Below are 17,117 nucleotides of genomic sequence, written 5' to 3' on the forward strand. Positions count from 1 at the left end.
TTTATGTAATTTTGACCTAAATGAAGTTATTGTCCAACAACCCCTTACATCACTCGGAAGCGAGTTCCAATTTCTAGCAACTGAAACTGTATAAGATGAAGAATATAAAGATGTCTTGTGGTAGGGTATGATGAGTAAATTGTTCTGATGAGATCTTGTACTTAGCTGATGATATGCGGATAAATTTTGAAAACGAGAAGCCAAATAGATTGGGGTAGCGGTGCGCAGAATTTGAAATAAGAGAACAAGAGAATGCAGGGCTCGTCGATCGCTTAGCCTTAGCCGAGACAGAGTTTGGAAAGACGGGGAAACATGATCATACTTACGAATATTACAAATATAACGGACGCACGCATTATACACACGTTGTAGCCTGCTGCTCAAATTTGCATTTAGGTTACTTAATATAACATCGCAGTAGTCGAAGTGTGGCATCACGAGTGTTTAATTTATCGGGAAGAAAATGCTTCAGTCGCTTTAATGAGTGAATAATAGAAAATATTTTTTTAGAAGTGTGATTCACTTGTTCATTCCATTCCAGGTGACAATCCATATAAATACCTTCACAGTCGAGCTGTATGGAATAGTAGTATTATTTACAATTATCGGTGGCAAATTTTGCTTGTCACACTTCGATCTTTGATGTTCTATTACGATTGCCTGCGATTTACTTGCATTTAAATTAAGTCCGTGCGTTTTCGACCATATGGATATTGAATTCAAGTCATCATTAACTTTAGTTATAGCGTCATTTATGTAATTAGGTCGAGGTAGGTTTTAGTCTGAGATGAGTTTCTGTGTCTGTAGATTCGTATCATATTAGCCATCATGAAACAAACTGTCTTTCTGATGGCTTATTCTTTTCCCTCTCGCTTGATTGCCTGATCTCGCCTCCTCATCTGTGTGTGTATGTATGTACATATGTGTGAACGTAGTTTCGTGTATGATGGACTTGTGGTAACTGTAAAAGTACAGTAATCAGCTCCCCACATAACAGGTTAGTTCTTGCTCACTGAACTCGACAGCACTTCGTTTTCCGCGGTTGATCGCAGCGGTGTGGGTCGTTCTGCCAGCCGTACCAGACAGAAAGGTAATCCGTATTATGTAGCCTACACCGTCGCATCCAAATCGCTGCAATTAATTACAATGTCGAATAAAAAATTGGTATATATTATAGTCCATGGTGCTGACTGTGGTAGTGGCAGCAATAGGAGATGGTGATTGTGGTGATAGTGACTTTGGTAGTGGTAGTATTTGATGATTATGGACATGGTGAATTTGGTAGTGGTAATAACTAGTAAAGATTGTTGTAATGATTTTGGTAATGAGTAGTGATGAAAGTGATTTTGGTAATGGTAGTGGTGATGGTTTTGGTAATGGTAGTGGTGATAGTGATTTTGGTAATGATAAGTAGTTGTGATGGTGGTATTGGTAATGGTAGTGATGATGGTGGTTTTAATAATGATAAGTAGAGGTGGCGGTGATTTTGGTAATGGTAGTGATGATGATGGTTTTGGTAATGGTAGTGATGATGGTGGTTTTGGTAATGGTAGTAATGATGGTGGTTTTGGTAATGGTAGTGGTGATGGTGATTTTGGTAATGGTAGTGATGAAGGTGATTTTGGTAATGGTAGTGGTGATGGTTTTGGTAATGGTAGTGGTGATGGTGATTATGGTAATGGTAGTGGTGATGGTTTTGGTAATGGTAGTGGTGATAGTGATTTTGGTAATGATAAGTAGTTGTGATGGTGGTTTTGATAATGGTAGTGATGATGGTGGTTTTAATAATGATAAGTAGAGGTGGGGGTGATTTTGGTAATGGTAGTGATGATGATGGTTTTGGTAATGGTAGTGATGATGGTAGTTTTGGTAATGGTAGTGGTAATGGTGATTTTGGTAATGGTAGTGGTGATGGTGATTTTGGTAATGGTAGTGGTGATGGTGGTTTTGGTAATGGTAGTGATGATGGTGGTTTTGGTAATGGTAGTGGTGATGGTGATTTTGGTGATGGTGGTTTTCGTAATGATAAGTAGTGGTGAAGTTGGTTTTGGTTATGGTAGTGATGATGGTGATTTTGGTAATGTTAGTGGTGATGGTGGTTTTGGTAATGATAAGTAGTGGTGATGGTGGTTTTGGTAATGATAAGTAGTGGCGATGGTGGTTTTGGTAATGATAAGTAGTGGTGAAGGTGGTTTTTGTAATGGTAGTGATGATGGTGGTTTTGGTAATGGTAGTGGTGATCGTGGTTTTGGTAATGATAAGTAGTGGTGATGGTGGTTTTGGTAATGATAGTAATTGTGGATGAATTGATTATTGTGATGATTTTGGTAATGGTAGCAATTCGTGGTGGTTGTTTATTTAATTGGTTATTTTACGACGCTTTTTCAACTGCTATGGTTATATAACATCTGAATTAGATGATGCCAATTGATTGAGAGAAAACCCCGTAAAAAACCTCAACCACGAAACTTGTCCCAACCAGAATTTGAACCCGGACCCGCTCGTTAAAGGTCAGGCATTCTAACCTCCACAGCGGTGAACTGGTGATTAGTTTGATGATGATTTTAATAAGGGTAGTATTTGGTGATGATTGTAGTGGCGATGATTTTAGTGATGATGATTATTGTGGTGATGGTGATTTTGGTAATTGGAAATCATTATTGTAATGCTGGTGATTTTGGTAATGGCAATAATTAGTGATGATTGTAGTAATGGTGATTTTGATAGTGGTAGTAATTTGATTTAGTAGTGATATAGTGATGGTGTTCAATGCCGCGTTTGTGGCTCTGTTGGTGGTTTTGGCGATGATTGTGGTTATAGGATGATTTGGTTACGGTGGTGTAGTGAATAAATTTGTATAGGTGTTTACTGTACTGATGGTGGTTGTGTGTTTAAGGTATGAAACTGCATATATAACTGCGAAAAGTATTCCAGTAATGATGCTATATGTTTGTAAACGAGCAATTAAACTGAGGTAAACTTTACAACCTCTCCCAACACATAGCAGTTACAAGAACCGGTTATAGTTCCAAACGAAAGCACCGCACACTTACTCGCTCTCAAGTTCACACTACGTTCTATTTACATGTAAAAACAAAAGCATAACCAGCAATTCCCTTTCCATTGTTTAATGTCAGGCTGTCCAATTCACAACGATGCTCTTTTCAACGGCCCATACCGTTTAAATTGTCATTATTTCTTATGTTAGGGAAACAAACAAGAACAAAGTTGTCTACATTGATTCTGAGTAAATAATAAAATTTTACGTCATTTTTCTGGTGTTTAAAATAATTTTAGGTTATGTTTATAATAATAATAATAATAATAAAAATAATAATAATAATAATAATAATAATAAATTTAATACTTTACACTTGAGCTACATTAGGCATTGCAGCATGAAAGAGCAGAAGCTCGTGCTCGGGCGCAGTTCAGATCAGTTATACAAAATATATCACAAAATTAAGAGTTCATTGAGCACAATAACATTAATAAATGGTAAAATAATACAGCATGTAATACTAGGGTCTATATACAAATAGAAAATACAAAAGTACATAAATATTAGAGTATCAGTTTTTAACTCAATTAGCTTAAACAATTAAATAATTAATCTGATTTGTTTCTTAAATTTATGTGTGTTAAGTGTACTTAGCTCAGGTTAAGCTCTAATTAATTCATTATATATTTTGGGTCCAAAACTTCTGCTGTGTTTTAATCCGGCAGTTGTGTGGCATTTCGGAATATTTAGAAAGAAACTGTAATTTTGTCTGGTATGGTATTCGTGAGGATCAAATTTAAATTTATTGTGGTTTTTATGGAAGTAATCGGCAATGTTTGTTTGAAGCAACCTTCTTTAAACATCATAAACTAGAGCGCATGAGTTCATAATATTTATAAATTCGGAGCTGAATGTGTTGATAAATTATATACACAAAATATAAATTTGAAAGTTACAGGTTTTATGTTGCATATAGTTGCATATTTTAACATTTATTATAAATGCAATTGTATTTTAATATGCTAATGCATTATGTAATGCACATTAAAAATAAATTTGTATGTTAGATACGTCTGAAAGGGAAATAATAATGATTTACTGCACAAAATCATACGAACTATTTTTCTAATGCAACATTTTTATCCCTCCCGCTTCTATAAAGCAATATCATTTTAAAACAAATTTCTGGTTCTATGATTTTCGAAACGGGGTAAGAGATTCCTACATTCTAACAATCGTTGAGAAACTGCTACAAAAGTTCACCGATTAGGTAACCTTCTTTGCGGAAAAAGTTGACAGTACATCCTTCTTGCCTCACTTGAATTTCATTCATTCATTCATGCATTCATTCATTCATTTCATTCATTTATTTTATTCCATAGATCTTACATGAGCAATGAAGCTTTAAGATGTGGAACATGTCAACATTTTACAATATTACAATTACAATTTTTACAAATTTTTATAGTTTTACAATTTAGTAATTTTCTACCATTTTTACAATTTTGTACAATTTTTTTATATATTTTTTTTTTTTTTACATTTTGGCGAGATGTAGTGAGATGAGATGAGGTCCGAGGATTCGCCAAAATATTACCCGGCATTTGCCTTTTCGGTGGGGGAAACCTCGGAAAAACCCAACCAGGTAATCAAATCAAAGGGGGTAATCAAATCAAGGGGGTTGATGCCAAGGACTCGCCATAGACCATCCGGCTTGAGTCCCACGGCTGGGGAAAACTTCCGAAGAAACCAAAGTCCAAAGGGGGATCCAACCCAACCAAAGGGGGATCCAACCCAATTACGACGACTTTTCCCATAAATTAATAACACATAATGATATTACTAAACTGTGAACGACATTGTGAGTTATTTATCGAATACCTGTACTGAACTGTCATCCGCTCGTCAGTAGACCTATGGACAGGGAGCTTGAACTCAGTTGACAGTGATCGTTTCATTTAATTTAGTATATTCCCTGTTGTTATTATTATTATTATTATTATTAGTAGTAGTAGTAGTAGTAGTAGTAGTAGTAGTAGTAGTAGTAGTAGTAGTAGTAGTAGTAGTAGTAGTATTAATTATTAGTATTATCATTAATTGTATTTTTAATTAATAAGTTTATTATTGTCATTATTGAGTGTAATTAGTTACCACTGCCACCGGGTATATACCCATTGCAGTGTGAATAAATACATACATACGTACATCTGTGCAGAGTACTGCTTGCTCAATCAATATGTTGCCACGTCTCTCACGCCAGAATATTAACAAATTTAAGCATACGTTATTATTTACTTTCACGAAAACGTAGAACACAAATATTTATTTACATTAATATTAACTCTTTGCTAGATATAACTACTGATGCAATTGTTTTCGTAATTTTACTAACGATAGGCCTATAAGCAGTATACTTACTTACTGGCTTTTAAGGAACCCGGAGGCTCATTGCCGCCCTCACATAAGCCCGCCATTGGTCCCTATCCTGATCAAGATTAATCCAGTCTCTACCATCATATCCCATCTAAGTCTCGGCCTCCCCAAAGGTCTTTTGCCCTCCGGCCTCCTAACTAACACTCCATATGCATTTCTGGATTCGCCCATACGTGCTACATGTCCTGCCCATTTCAAACGTCTGGATTTTATGGTCCTAATTATGTCAAATGAAGTATACAATGCGTGAAGCTCTGCGTTGTGTAACTTTCTCCATTCTCCTGTAACTTCATCCGTCTTAGCCCCAAATATTTTCCTAAGAACCTTATTCTCAAACACCCTTAATCTCTGTTCCTCTCTCAAAGTGAGAGTCCAAGTTTCACAGCCGTACAGAACAACCGGTAATATAACTGTTTTATAAATTCTAACTTTCAAATTTTTTGACAGCAGACTAGATGACAAAAGCTTCTCAACCGAATAATAACAGGCATTTTCCATATTTATTCTGCGTTTAATTTCCTCCCGAGTGTCATTTATATTTGTTACTGTTGCTCCAAGATATTTGAATTTTTCCACCTCTTCGAAGGATAAATCTCCAATTTTTATAGTTCCATTTCGTACTACATTCTGGTCACGAGACATAATCATATACCGGTACTTAGTCTTTTCGGGAAGACTAAGTATATGATTGTCTCGTGACCAGAATATAGTACGAAATGGAACTATAAAAATTGGAGATTTATCCTTCGAAGAGGTGGAAAAATAAGCAGTATAACGCAATTAAAATAAGAAAAGAAATATTTTTCTGGGAAAACTATCGAGTTTCGACCCTATGTTGTATGGACATTTTTTGATCCTGTAGACCGACCCAGACGACTGTGAAAAGGACGGCACTTATACCCCTTACACTCTGTATTGAAGAAATGTATTATTTTTTTATTAACCTATTGTTTTGCATAATTTCAGTAAATGTTACACCCTGTGTTATATTTCATAAATGTAAATATGTAAAGAGAAATATTGTATCAATGTCAGTCTATATGTATGTAACAATTTGTGTAGTTGTACATAAACATAATATGTAACTAGCTGTGCATTTACGAATGTTCTACAGGTTTTCTTTTCCGGAAAGGGGAATATTGCCTTGACGGCGAGTTTGTTTTCCTTTCCACTTTACCTTCCTATTTCTACGAGTAGCTGTTTTGATGCGTTGATGACGTCGCACTTGGCTGGTCGTACCCTGTATAGAGCGATAGTGATCGGTACAAAGTTCCGAGCTCTGGTTAAATATAGTACTTATTGCACAAATGTGCGGTAAATAAAAACAAATGCCTACACACTGCCTTGGCAACGACGTTCATAACTTCCTTATAGAGAAATGTTTACTTATCAAACAAATGTATGCAATATTTAAACTTAAGAACAAATTTATTTAAATGACGATCGTCCAGAAAATAATGTGCGATACACATGAGGTAAGTTCTTAACAGAATCTAGGGAATTGCTTCGTCTCGTTTTTTTTCAAACTGTTTCCTCGATTCTCTTATAATACGCTTACCATACTTCTATCGCAATATACTATTTTGTCACTAACATCACGGTAATTAAATACAGTACCTTTCACCAAAAACTGATAGAGTTGTTACCTAAAAACAAACACAAAGAAATAGATTTCAACTAGACAATATTTTAAAAAGACATATTTTCCACCAGCAACTAAATAGCTATTTTCCAAACTAAACTGGCATTGAAAAAAAAGTTTAGTCGAAAAACAACCAAGTTACCAACACTGTTTGGGAGTACCTACGTTCAGGTGTGAAACATATTAGAGATTAGAAACAATATAACTAAAAATTGACGAGATTCCATATTATAGGGGAGAGTCGGGTAGTATCGGACAGTGCGTTTCTTTCATCTACCACCATATGGTAGTACCTGAATGACATGGTTACGTTTCTCTATGCGACATCACAGAAACGTAAGCATGTCAATCAGGTACTATCATCGTGTGGTAGAATAAAGAAACTCACTGTCCGATACTACCCGACTCTCCCCTACGATTAACTTTTGGTCCTACAGAATATATCTGTTATGGTAACAATTAGAGCAGAAAAATTCGCTACGGCGCCGGAGATCGAACCCGGGTCCTTGGTTCTACCAAGTACTCTAACACTGAGCTACGCCGAAGTTCAATCCACAGCACCGGATCAAATCCCTCTCCTCAAGGACCCGAGTTCGATCCCCGGCGCCGGAGCGCATTTTTTTCCTCTAATAATAATTGTTACCATAACAGATATATTCTGTAGGACCAAAAATTTACGTAGATTCTTCGCCCGACAGTGCATATTACTGTGCAATCCCGACCACCAAGTCACTCAGTTGAGTGCGCTCCTTGTATAATGGCAGATGACTTAATATACAGAGTGGGCAAAATGAAACTGGCAAGGAAAATCTGTAATATTTACATTTATATATATTTATAGTTATAAGACTGTTTAAGATTGATCTTTGTTAATGAACATCATAGAAGATGCAACGAAATCACGGTTTCAGGACCATTTCCGCATTAGTCTTATACATATAAATTAATATATTTCATATATACTGTACTTTTCGCGGGCCAGTTTTATTTTGCCCACCCTGTATTATGCCAACAATATGTATGTATGTATGTATGTATGTATTTATTAACACTACAATTGGGTATACACCCGGTGGCAGTGATATATAATATACAATAATTACAATTACAGAAATAAAATAAAATAAACGTAAATAAAATAAAATAAAATAAAATAAAATAAACGTAAATCTATAAATATTAGACGCAATAAACCTAGGACTATAAATAAAAACTATTCTATAATAACGCCTACGATAAGCAAAAGTAAATCTAACTTATAAGTACTTCTATTTCACCCAACTATTACCACTTTAAATAATTACATAGCACCTTAATTAATTACATACCAACTTAATTACATATCACCTTAATTAATTATATATCACCCTAATTTATTTACATATCAACTAAATTACATATCATCTTAATTAATTACATATCGACTTAATTAATTATATATCAACTCAATTAGTTACATGACAAACTTAAATAATTACACTGCACCTCCAATTACATTTTCAGTCTAATCTTCTCAACCTTTCCTTAAATGTATTGATTTTAAGAGGACCACCCTGAAAGATTGCCGCAGGTAACCTGTTCCAGTCTACTATTGTGCGGTTATCAAAGGAAAATTTTGCCACGTCCGTTCTTTGTTTTCTACATTTAAACTTCCTAATATGATCAGCCCTTCCTAAGTATGATGGTGTTGCTAAGTATGATGGTGATATGTCGAACTTGGAGTCAGACCACAAAGGGAAACAGTATGGAGAAGGATTCGATCCGGTGCTGTGGATTGAACTTCGGCGTAGCTCAGTGGTTACAGCACTTGCTTGGTACGTAGAACCAAGAACCCGGGTTCGATCCCCGGCGCCGGAGAGAATTTTTTTCCTCTAATAATCATTGAGATTAGTATGTTCATAGATTATTCTCGGTAAGAAAAGCTGGTCTATTCTCATGATTTTTCTATATCATCATGTTCAGAACTGGTTATAAGGTATTTAAGCTAACATATTAGTTTTAATCTCGTGCACATGTCGTTCTTGCATGAGGTTACTTTGTTAGATACGACCAATATAATAGGCCTATGCCTGTAAATTTACAAATTAGAATAGTGTCCTGAAAAGGTTAGCATTGTACAGGGACATCACTTTATTTTTACTTGCATTTTTATTGTACCTTCGTTTCTGAATGTACTTGACTCCCACCCCTTTCACTAATGTCTCTGCTCCCGTCAGCCACACAAACTTACGGCCGCTGTTGCATTCGAAGTCTGCTAGCAGTGAAGTAAATAGTACAGAATATAGTGTGTTTCAGAAATATGGTTGCGTTTTCTATAGAAGAAAGAGTTTATATTATTGAAGCTTATTTCCAGGGGCAGATATTTATGGAGATTAATTTTATCATTTGTGTTTTTTAATATTGGTGTCGGCGGAGATTGTTGGAGATTGATTTGTACTCTTGGCAGGTATTAATGGAAATTTTGGAAAATACAATTATTTTGAAATTGGAGTATTAACTCAGTATGAATATTACTTTCCAAATAATTAACATGAAAGGTTCGTTGGAATCTGGTAAAGGTGCGGTATGGCCAATTGACAATATTTGTTGGATTGAGACTGTATTTAACACACATTCATTAAACACGAAAAAAACTTGCAGCCCTCAAATTCACACTTTCAAATTATTGGTGAAATGGTGAATTCTCCGTCTTTTGAGTTCACTAATGTAATCAGAACACCTGGAATACCTTTGAGTTCACTATTGTAATCAGAACACCTGGAATACCATGTAATGTAACCTACTTGAATGTATAACAAATTCAAAAGAAAAAAAGTCCTAAAAAAGAACTCAGAATATGAAATTCGCTATAAAACGACGCAATAGTAATAATTCGCTAATGTGTTCATATTTCGCTATTAGAACTCTTTTTCACGATTTGTCGCGATTGTTTTATCCGCATATTATTAATCAGAATCCCTTAATTCGTAAAGATTAGTAAAAATCTATTGTATATCTATTATGTCATGATTTTCGCGATCTCCATAAACACCTGGCCCTGCTTATTTCGCACAGGTACTGTGTACAGCATAACTGAATAACTTTATCTGTGTGGACTGAGCAGAGGTGAAGATTAGAGTTACAGAAAGTACGGTAATATGCTGAATAAAGTAGCCATTATATAATGAATACAATCGTCTGAAGAGTTGAGTTTGTGACAAAAAAAAACTGTTACTACTCTACTGCATTTTGATAAAACACCGTAAAAGTAATAAACATAACTGGAAATCGTAATATCGTATTTCCCTGTAACATAAATGGATACACTACTTTTCTCTCCTCCTACAGCTAGTAAAATGGTTTGTTTACATATTGCACTCGTAACACCAAACTCCTGTAATGGAAGGGGGTAACAGTGTTTCCGAGTATAGCCAGGTTAATGTTAAAAATGTTGGTGAAAATAAAGTGATGTGCTTTTTAAGGCACGAAACTGTAAGAGATGCTTATAATTTCTAATCTTGGTTAAGATTAACATCTTCGCGATTATAAAGGTAAAATAGGAAGTTAGTCAGTAAATATGTTTCGCTAGAGTAAATACCGTCGATCTTTACTATTAGAGATCGAACGCGACTTCCGACGAAATAGTGTGTACATTTCACCTAAGTAACAGTTCTGGTTGGGATGTTCCCTCAACAAATCGAAGCGAAATTGCTTGGTAACTTTCGATGTTGAACGTCGGACTATTTCGCCTTCATTTGTTTACTTATTATTGTCATCATTGCCATAGTCTGAATTAAGTTTATAGTGCAATGTGCTCTATTCATAAAACAGCGCAACCGTTCGGCCACAAATATTCACAAGCAATTCCCGAATGCTAGCTGGCGACGCACGGAGAGGGCTGGTCTAGGGATGACTGGGGTTGCCTGTTCGAAATCTGGGTGCGCAGCGCGAACTTCAGTGAATTCAGTTTGGGTTGACGCAATAAATTTTCTAGGTCGTGGTGCCCTCTGCCAGAAATTCAATTCAGTTTCCCAGGATCGAGTGTAGAAAGGTTTTATATTGCGTAGTATAGACAGATAACATAGGCTGAAGGGCCATTCATTCCTAGTTTTATGCCCATGGGCAGGTCATTCATTGCAAACCCAACATTCTTCAATCTTCCCTATTTTACATATTCCTCTAATAGTAGTCTCCGCATAAGAACCATAAAATGTCTATCATCTGATTTCTTTTTCTATCCTGAAATTTTCTCCCGTTCACCATTTCTTCCAGTGCAGCCTTCAGTAGGCAGTTTCTTCTTAGCCAGTGACCCAGCCAATTCCTTTTCCTCTTCCTGATTAGCTTCACCATTTTTATTTCTTCACCCACTCTTTCCAACACAGCTTCATTTCTTATTCTGTCTGTCCATTTCACACGCTCCATTCTTCTTCATATCTACATTTCAAATGCTTTCAGTCGTTTCTCTTCACTTCGTCGTAATTTCTATGTTTCTGCTCCCATACAATGTCACGCCATATAAAGCACTTCACTAGTCTCTTCCTTAGTTCTTTTTCCGTAAGACAGCAGAAATTGCACCTTTTTCTATTAAAAGCTTCCTTTGCCATTGCTATCCTCGTATAGAATATATATTTTATAACGACGCTCGCAACTGCAGAGGTTATATCAGCGTCGTCGGTGTGTCGGAATTTTGTCTCGCAGGAGTTCTTTTACATGCCAGCAATATATATATATATATATATATATATATATATATATATATATACTTATATATAATATATGTGGTTTATTTAACGACGCTCGCAACTGCAGAGGTTATATCAGCGTTGTCGGTGTGTCGGAATTTTGTCTCGCAGGAGTTCTTTTACATGCCAGCAATATATATAATATATATATGGTTTATTTAACGACGCTCGCAACTGCAGAGGTTATATCAGCGTCGCCGATATGCCGCAATTTTTCCCGCAGAAGTTTTTTACATGCCAGTAAATCTACTGACATGAGCCTGTCGCATTTAAAGACACTTAAATGCCATCGACCTGGGCCGCGATCGAACCCGTAACCTCTAGCACAGAAAGTCAGCGTTATACCGACTACGCTATCCAGGCCGACTAATATAGAATGTTTATTGCCGAAATGACAATAACAGCTCCCTGTATTTAGGCCTACAGGTGGACAGAATATATTTCCTTAAATATCTGTAGGTATTATCCCATTTTAAAGTATTTAATAAACTAGATATTTCTTAAACTTATAATTCACCTGAGAGCATTTTTGTTTAAAATGAACAGCTAAATGTTCTGCAAATTTCCGCGGGCTAACAAGTATTGGCCGCATGTGATCCGAGAGTTATCAGTTGGACAGCCATGTTCTGACGCCTTCCATCTTGATAACTATGGGACCTTGATTCTAGTGTCATTTGTTTTACTTTCTGTTCCCACACACAAGTACGCTAGGAGGAGGAAGAGTGTGTAACATGACCTGCAAACACAGTTTATTACTTTTAAACCGCCTTCTCAACCCTCTTTATTCACTGAACAGCTAGCATATTTCTCATACATTTAAATGCGCTCGTCTTTAAATTCATAACGTTTCCATTTACGTGATTAAAAGCACACGCATTGCTGATGGTGCACGACGCCTTCCAGAAGTGTGGTAGAATGTGGTAAACATGGGGGGGGGGCGATTATTGCACTGTTGCTATGACTTCTTATCCAACCCTCGTATTTTTAGCAACATCTGAACAATGTAAATTGTTTAAATAAATTTAATTGGAGATCGCCAATATCACCAACATATAACCTTGCTAAATAAATTAATCTGTATTTTTAGTATATCTATGGGGGGGTAGAAAAAGTTCATAATAAATAACTTACGGAGGGAGGTACACCATTGGCCTGGAAAAATTTAATGAAATTCTTTTTTTTTTATATCTCAGCTACTATAAAAGCTAAACGAAGAAAACTTTTCATGCCTAATATAGGTCTACATACATTACATTTTAGAAAACACTAATCAATGGCTAATAATTACCTATATAAATAATATGAAATGTTCTTAATTATTTTTGCAACCGTAAAGGATTTACATAATAAAATCTACAATTGAAGCGTCGGCTGGAACAACGTTGTAAGTTACAAAATTTTCATTCGGCGTGTTTCTGTGTAATAATGTTGTATGTCATGTTACCTTGCTATACTCCTTGGCTTGCAACTGTCCATCAATGCAGTACTACGTAAAATTTGTCCACTCAAAAGTTTGCTACCCTATAAGAACAACGTTGTACGTGTACACATTTTTGCAGCTCCTGTAAATTTTACCAAATGTAACTTATAACGTTGTTCCAGCCGACGCTTCAATTAATTAAATATCTAAATCAGTGGTCGTCAGCACTCGCTGAAATGTGCAAAGGGTAAGCGGTGCTGTCCCGTGTGCACTGTCGTGCAACAGGGAGAGATAGAGAGCATACCCGCTAGCAGCTACGAGAGCACTATAGTGCACTGCGTTTTCCGCGGGTAAGAGAGGCTAGCCCCAGCGTGCTCTGTGCTGACGACCCCTGGTCTAAATGATTCATTTACTGAAATGTTTTAAAGACCTACATCAACAACTTTGTCTAGAATCTTTTACCTGTTCCTTCAAGAAACACTTTTTTCTTAATAAAAAATTCTAGAAAATTTAATATTGAAGGTAACGATTAAGAAAAAAATATTTCTTGAAGGAATAGGTAAAATATCCTAGACTATATTGTTGATATAGGTCTTTAAAACATTCCAGTAAATGCATCATGCAGATATTTAATTAATTGTATATTTTATTATGTAGCTGCTTTACGATTGTAAAAAAATTACAACTTTGATATTATTTTTACAGGCAATTATTAGCTATTTTAATATTCTGAATAGTGTTTTATAAAGTGTAATGTATGTATATTAAGTATGAAAATGTTTGTTTATTTAGCTTTTATAGTAGTTGGGACATAGCGTTTGAATTATACTGAACGTGCTGAAATAGCTTGTAATAGGATCTAGGCTAAATGAGGTGAATATAGTAAGTACAATTCTATGGAATAAAAAGGGTGCAATTATTGATGTTTTGTTATATTTTGAAGTGTTATATCAATGAAGAAGTCGTTGTGTCAGTGAAGTTTTATAGTTTATAGTGGTAGTGCAAATTATCTGAACAGTGAAATGTTTTGAAGTGTTAGTGAAATCAGGGTAGTGTCAATGAAATGTGTCATGAGAGAGTTGACAGGGAAAGGAGTATAGTACGGAAACGAACTTGTGCATGTATGAACATATAATATGTATATATATATATATATATATATATATATATATATATATATATTATATAGTATATATAGTATATATATATAGTATATAGTATATAGTATTTGGGTTTAAGTTCGAACTCAGGGTTAAGATACAAATTAGATTTACTTTAAATGTTAAAACACCTCAAAGTTAGAATTTATAAAACAGTTATATTACCGGTTGTTCTGTACGGTTGTGAAACTTGGAGTCTCACTTTAAGAGAGGAACAGAGATTAAGGGTGTTTGAGAATAGGGTTCCTAGGGAAATATTTGGGGCTAAGAGGGATGAAGTTACAGGAGAATGGAGAAAGTTACACAACGCAGAACTGCACGCATTGTATTCTTCACCTGACATAATTATGAACATTAAATCCAGACGTTTGAGATGGGCAGGGCATGTAGCACATATGGGCGAATCCATAAATGCGTATAGAGTGTTAGTTGGGAGTCCGGAGAGAAAAAGACCTTTTGGGTGGCCGAGACGTAGATGGGAGGTTAATATTAAAATGGGTTTGAGGGAGGTGAGATACGATGATAGAGACTGGATTAATCTTGCACAGGCTAGGGACCGATGGCGGGCTTATGTGAGGACGGCAATGAACCTGCGGGTTCCTTAAAAGCCATTTGTAAGTAAGTTACTTCACGTGACCGTGCTTCATTTAATTTAGGGTGTTCCTTGTTAAAATTATTATACTATTGTTATTATTTCATTATTATTATTATTATTAATTATAATTAATTATTAATTGTCATTATTGAGTGTAATTAGTTACCACTGATACCGAGTATTTACCCATTTGCAGTGAGAATAAATACATACATACATACATACATACATACATACATACATACATACATACATACATACATACATACATACATACATACATACATACATACATACATACATACATACATACACACACATACGTACAATATTGGTAAATCAAATTTGAGAAAGTGATCTCTATTTTATTTACAGACAACAAAAACACTTATCTCATAAAATGTCTCCACTTTTATTAATGCTTCGAACTTACAGTCATCTATAAAATAAACAGGATTTAGATTTTTCGTTATCGTACAATATGTACAAGAAAAGTTATGTAAAGCATTACGTGAAACACATGTTCTGTGTTGGTGAGTTTTTTTAATAAATGAATTGAGTCTATTGGGCCTGCTGTGTAGTGCTGTATATTGAATTTATTAACATGGTGTTGTATTTGCTCTGCAATTTGCCAATTATAGCTACGCCTACATTTTTCATTTTTGGCTGTGATGTCTGTACTTGGCTCTTTTTGATTTGTTTTTATTTGGTGTTTTTCATTTATATCTGTATCTGTGTCTTTTATTTAGGTGGTATCTATTTGTTTTTTTTTCTTCTCTTTTCCATTTTTAATTTGTAATTACACTTGTATCAAGATTAGTAGCAAAAGAACTAGCTAGATACAGAATAGACTTTGTGGGAGTACAGGAGGTTAGGTTAGATGGGAATGGCATATCAACCAGTCTGCTGTCGAAAAATCTGAAAGTAAGAATTTATAAAACAGTCATATTATCGGTTGTTCTGTATGGGTGTGAAACTTGGACTCTCACTTTGAGAGAGGAACAGAGATTAAGGGTGTTCGAGAATAAGGTGCTTAGGAAAATATTTGAGGCTAAGAGGGATGAAGTTACAGGAGAATGGAGAAAGTTACAAACACAGAACTGCACGCATTGTATTCTTCACCTGACATAATTAGGAACATTAAATCCAGACGTTTGAGATGGGCAGGGCATGTAGCACGTATGGGCGAATCCAGAAATGCATATAGAGTGTTAGTTGGGAGATTGGAGGGAAAAAGACCTTTAGGGAGGCCGAGACGTAGATGGGAAGATAATATTAAAATGGATTTGATAGAGGTGGGATATGATGATAGAGACTGGATTAATCTTGCTCAGGATAGGGACCAATGGCAGGCTTATGTGAGGGCGGCAATGAACCAACGGGTTCCTTAAAAGCCATAAGTAAGTTACTTTACGTGATCGTGCTTCATTTAATTTAGGATGTTCCTTGTTAAAATTATTATACTATTGTTATTATTTCATTATTATGATTATGATTATTATTATTATTATTATTATTATTATTATTATTATTATTATTATTATTATTATTATTATTATTAATTATCATTATTGAGTGTAATTAGTTACCACTGCCACCGGGTATTTACCCATTTTCAGTGTGAATACATACATACATAAATAGGCATACATACATACATACATACATACATACATACATACATACATACATAGGCCTACATACATACATACATGATTTTGAACAATTGTAGGAATGCAATTATTGTTAGGTTACACATACTTATCATTCAATCTTTATAAAATTAATAGTTTGTTTAAAAAACTCACAATTGCAATATATTCCAATCATGTATATATATACTTTCTTTTCTTTTTATTTAGGTTAAGCCATATATATATGTGTGTGTATTAATTCTGTATCTTGCTTAGGTATGATCAATGTAAATAGGCAAAATAGACTAAATCGGGAGTATTCACCAATACAAATCCAAATGTAATCGTAGAAAAGGGAAAATCTAAACATGTAGTATTACTCTATAATGGAGCATGTTGTTCAATAAAAAAATACATATATACACACATACATACATACATAGGCCTACATACATACATACATACATACGTACATACATGCATAGGCCTATATACATACATACGTACATAC

General features: G+C 35.0%; 2 protein-coding genes across 3 annotated transcripts in view; one reads left to right on the forward strand and one right to left on the reverse strand.

Moving 5' to 3' along the window:
* The window catches only part of LOC138691605 (uncharacterized), a 158,126-nt gene that overhangs the window by 91,077 nt on the left and 49,932 nt on the right, over window positions 1–17,117 (reverse strand). The gene's annotated exons all lie outside the window — the stretch shown is intronic.
* The window catches only part of LOC138691593 (glucose dehydrogenase [FAD, quinone]-like), a 48,379-nt gene that overhangs the window by 24,717 nt on the left and 6,545 nt on the right, over window positions 1–17,117 (forward strand). The window contains exon 1 of one of the 2 annotated variants that reach the window (XM_069813728.1): window positions 991–1,090. The exons of the other annotated variant lie outside the window; for it this stretch is intronic. The gene's annotated coding sequence lies outside the window, so the exon portion shown is untranslated. Of the gene's footprint in view, window positions 1–990; window positions 1,091–17,117 lie in introns of those variants that run through there. 2 annotated transcript variants of the gene reach the window in all.

The sequence above is a fragment of the Periplaneta americana genome, chromosome 2 (assembly GCF_040183065.1).
Source record: "Periplaneta americana isolate PAMFEO1 chromosome 2, P.americana_PAMFEO1_priV1, whole genome shotgun sequence".
NCBI classification, from domain to species: Eukaryota; Metazoa; Arthropoda; class Insecta; order Blattodea; family Blattidae; genus Periplaneta; species Periplaneta americana.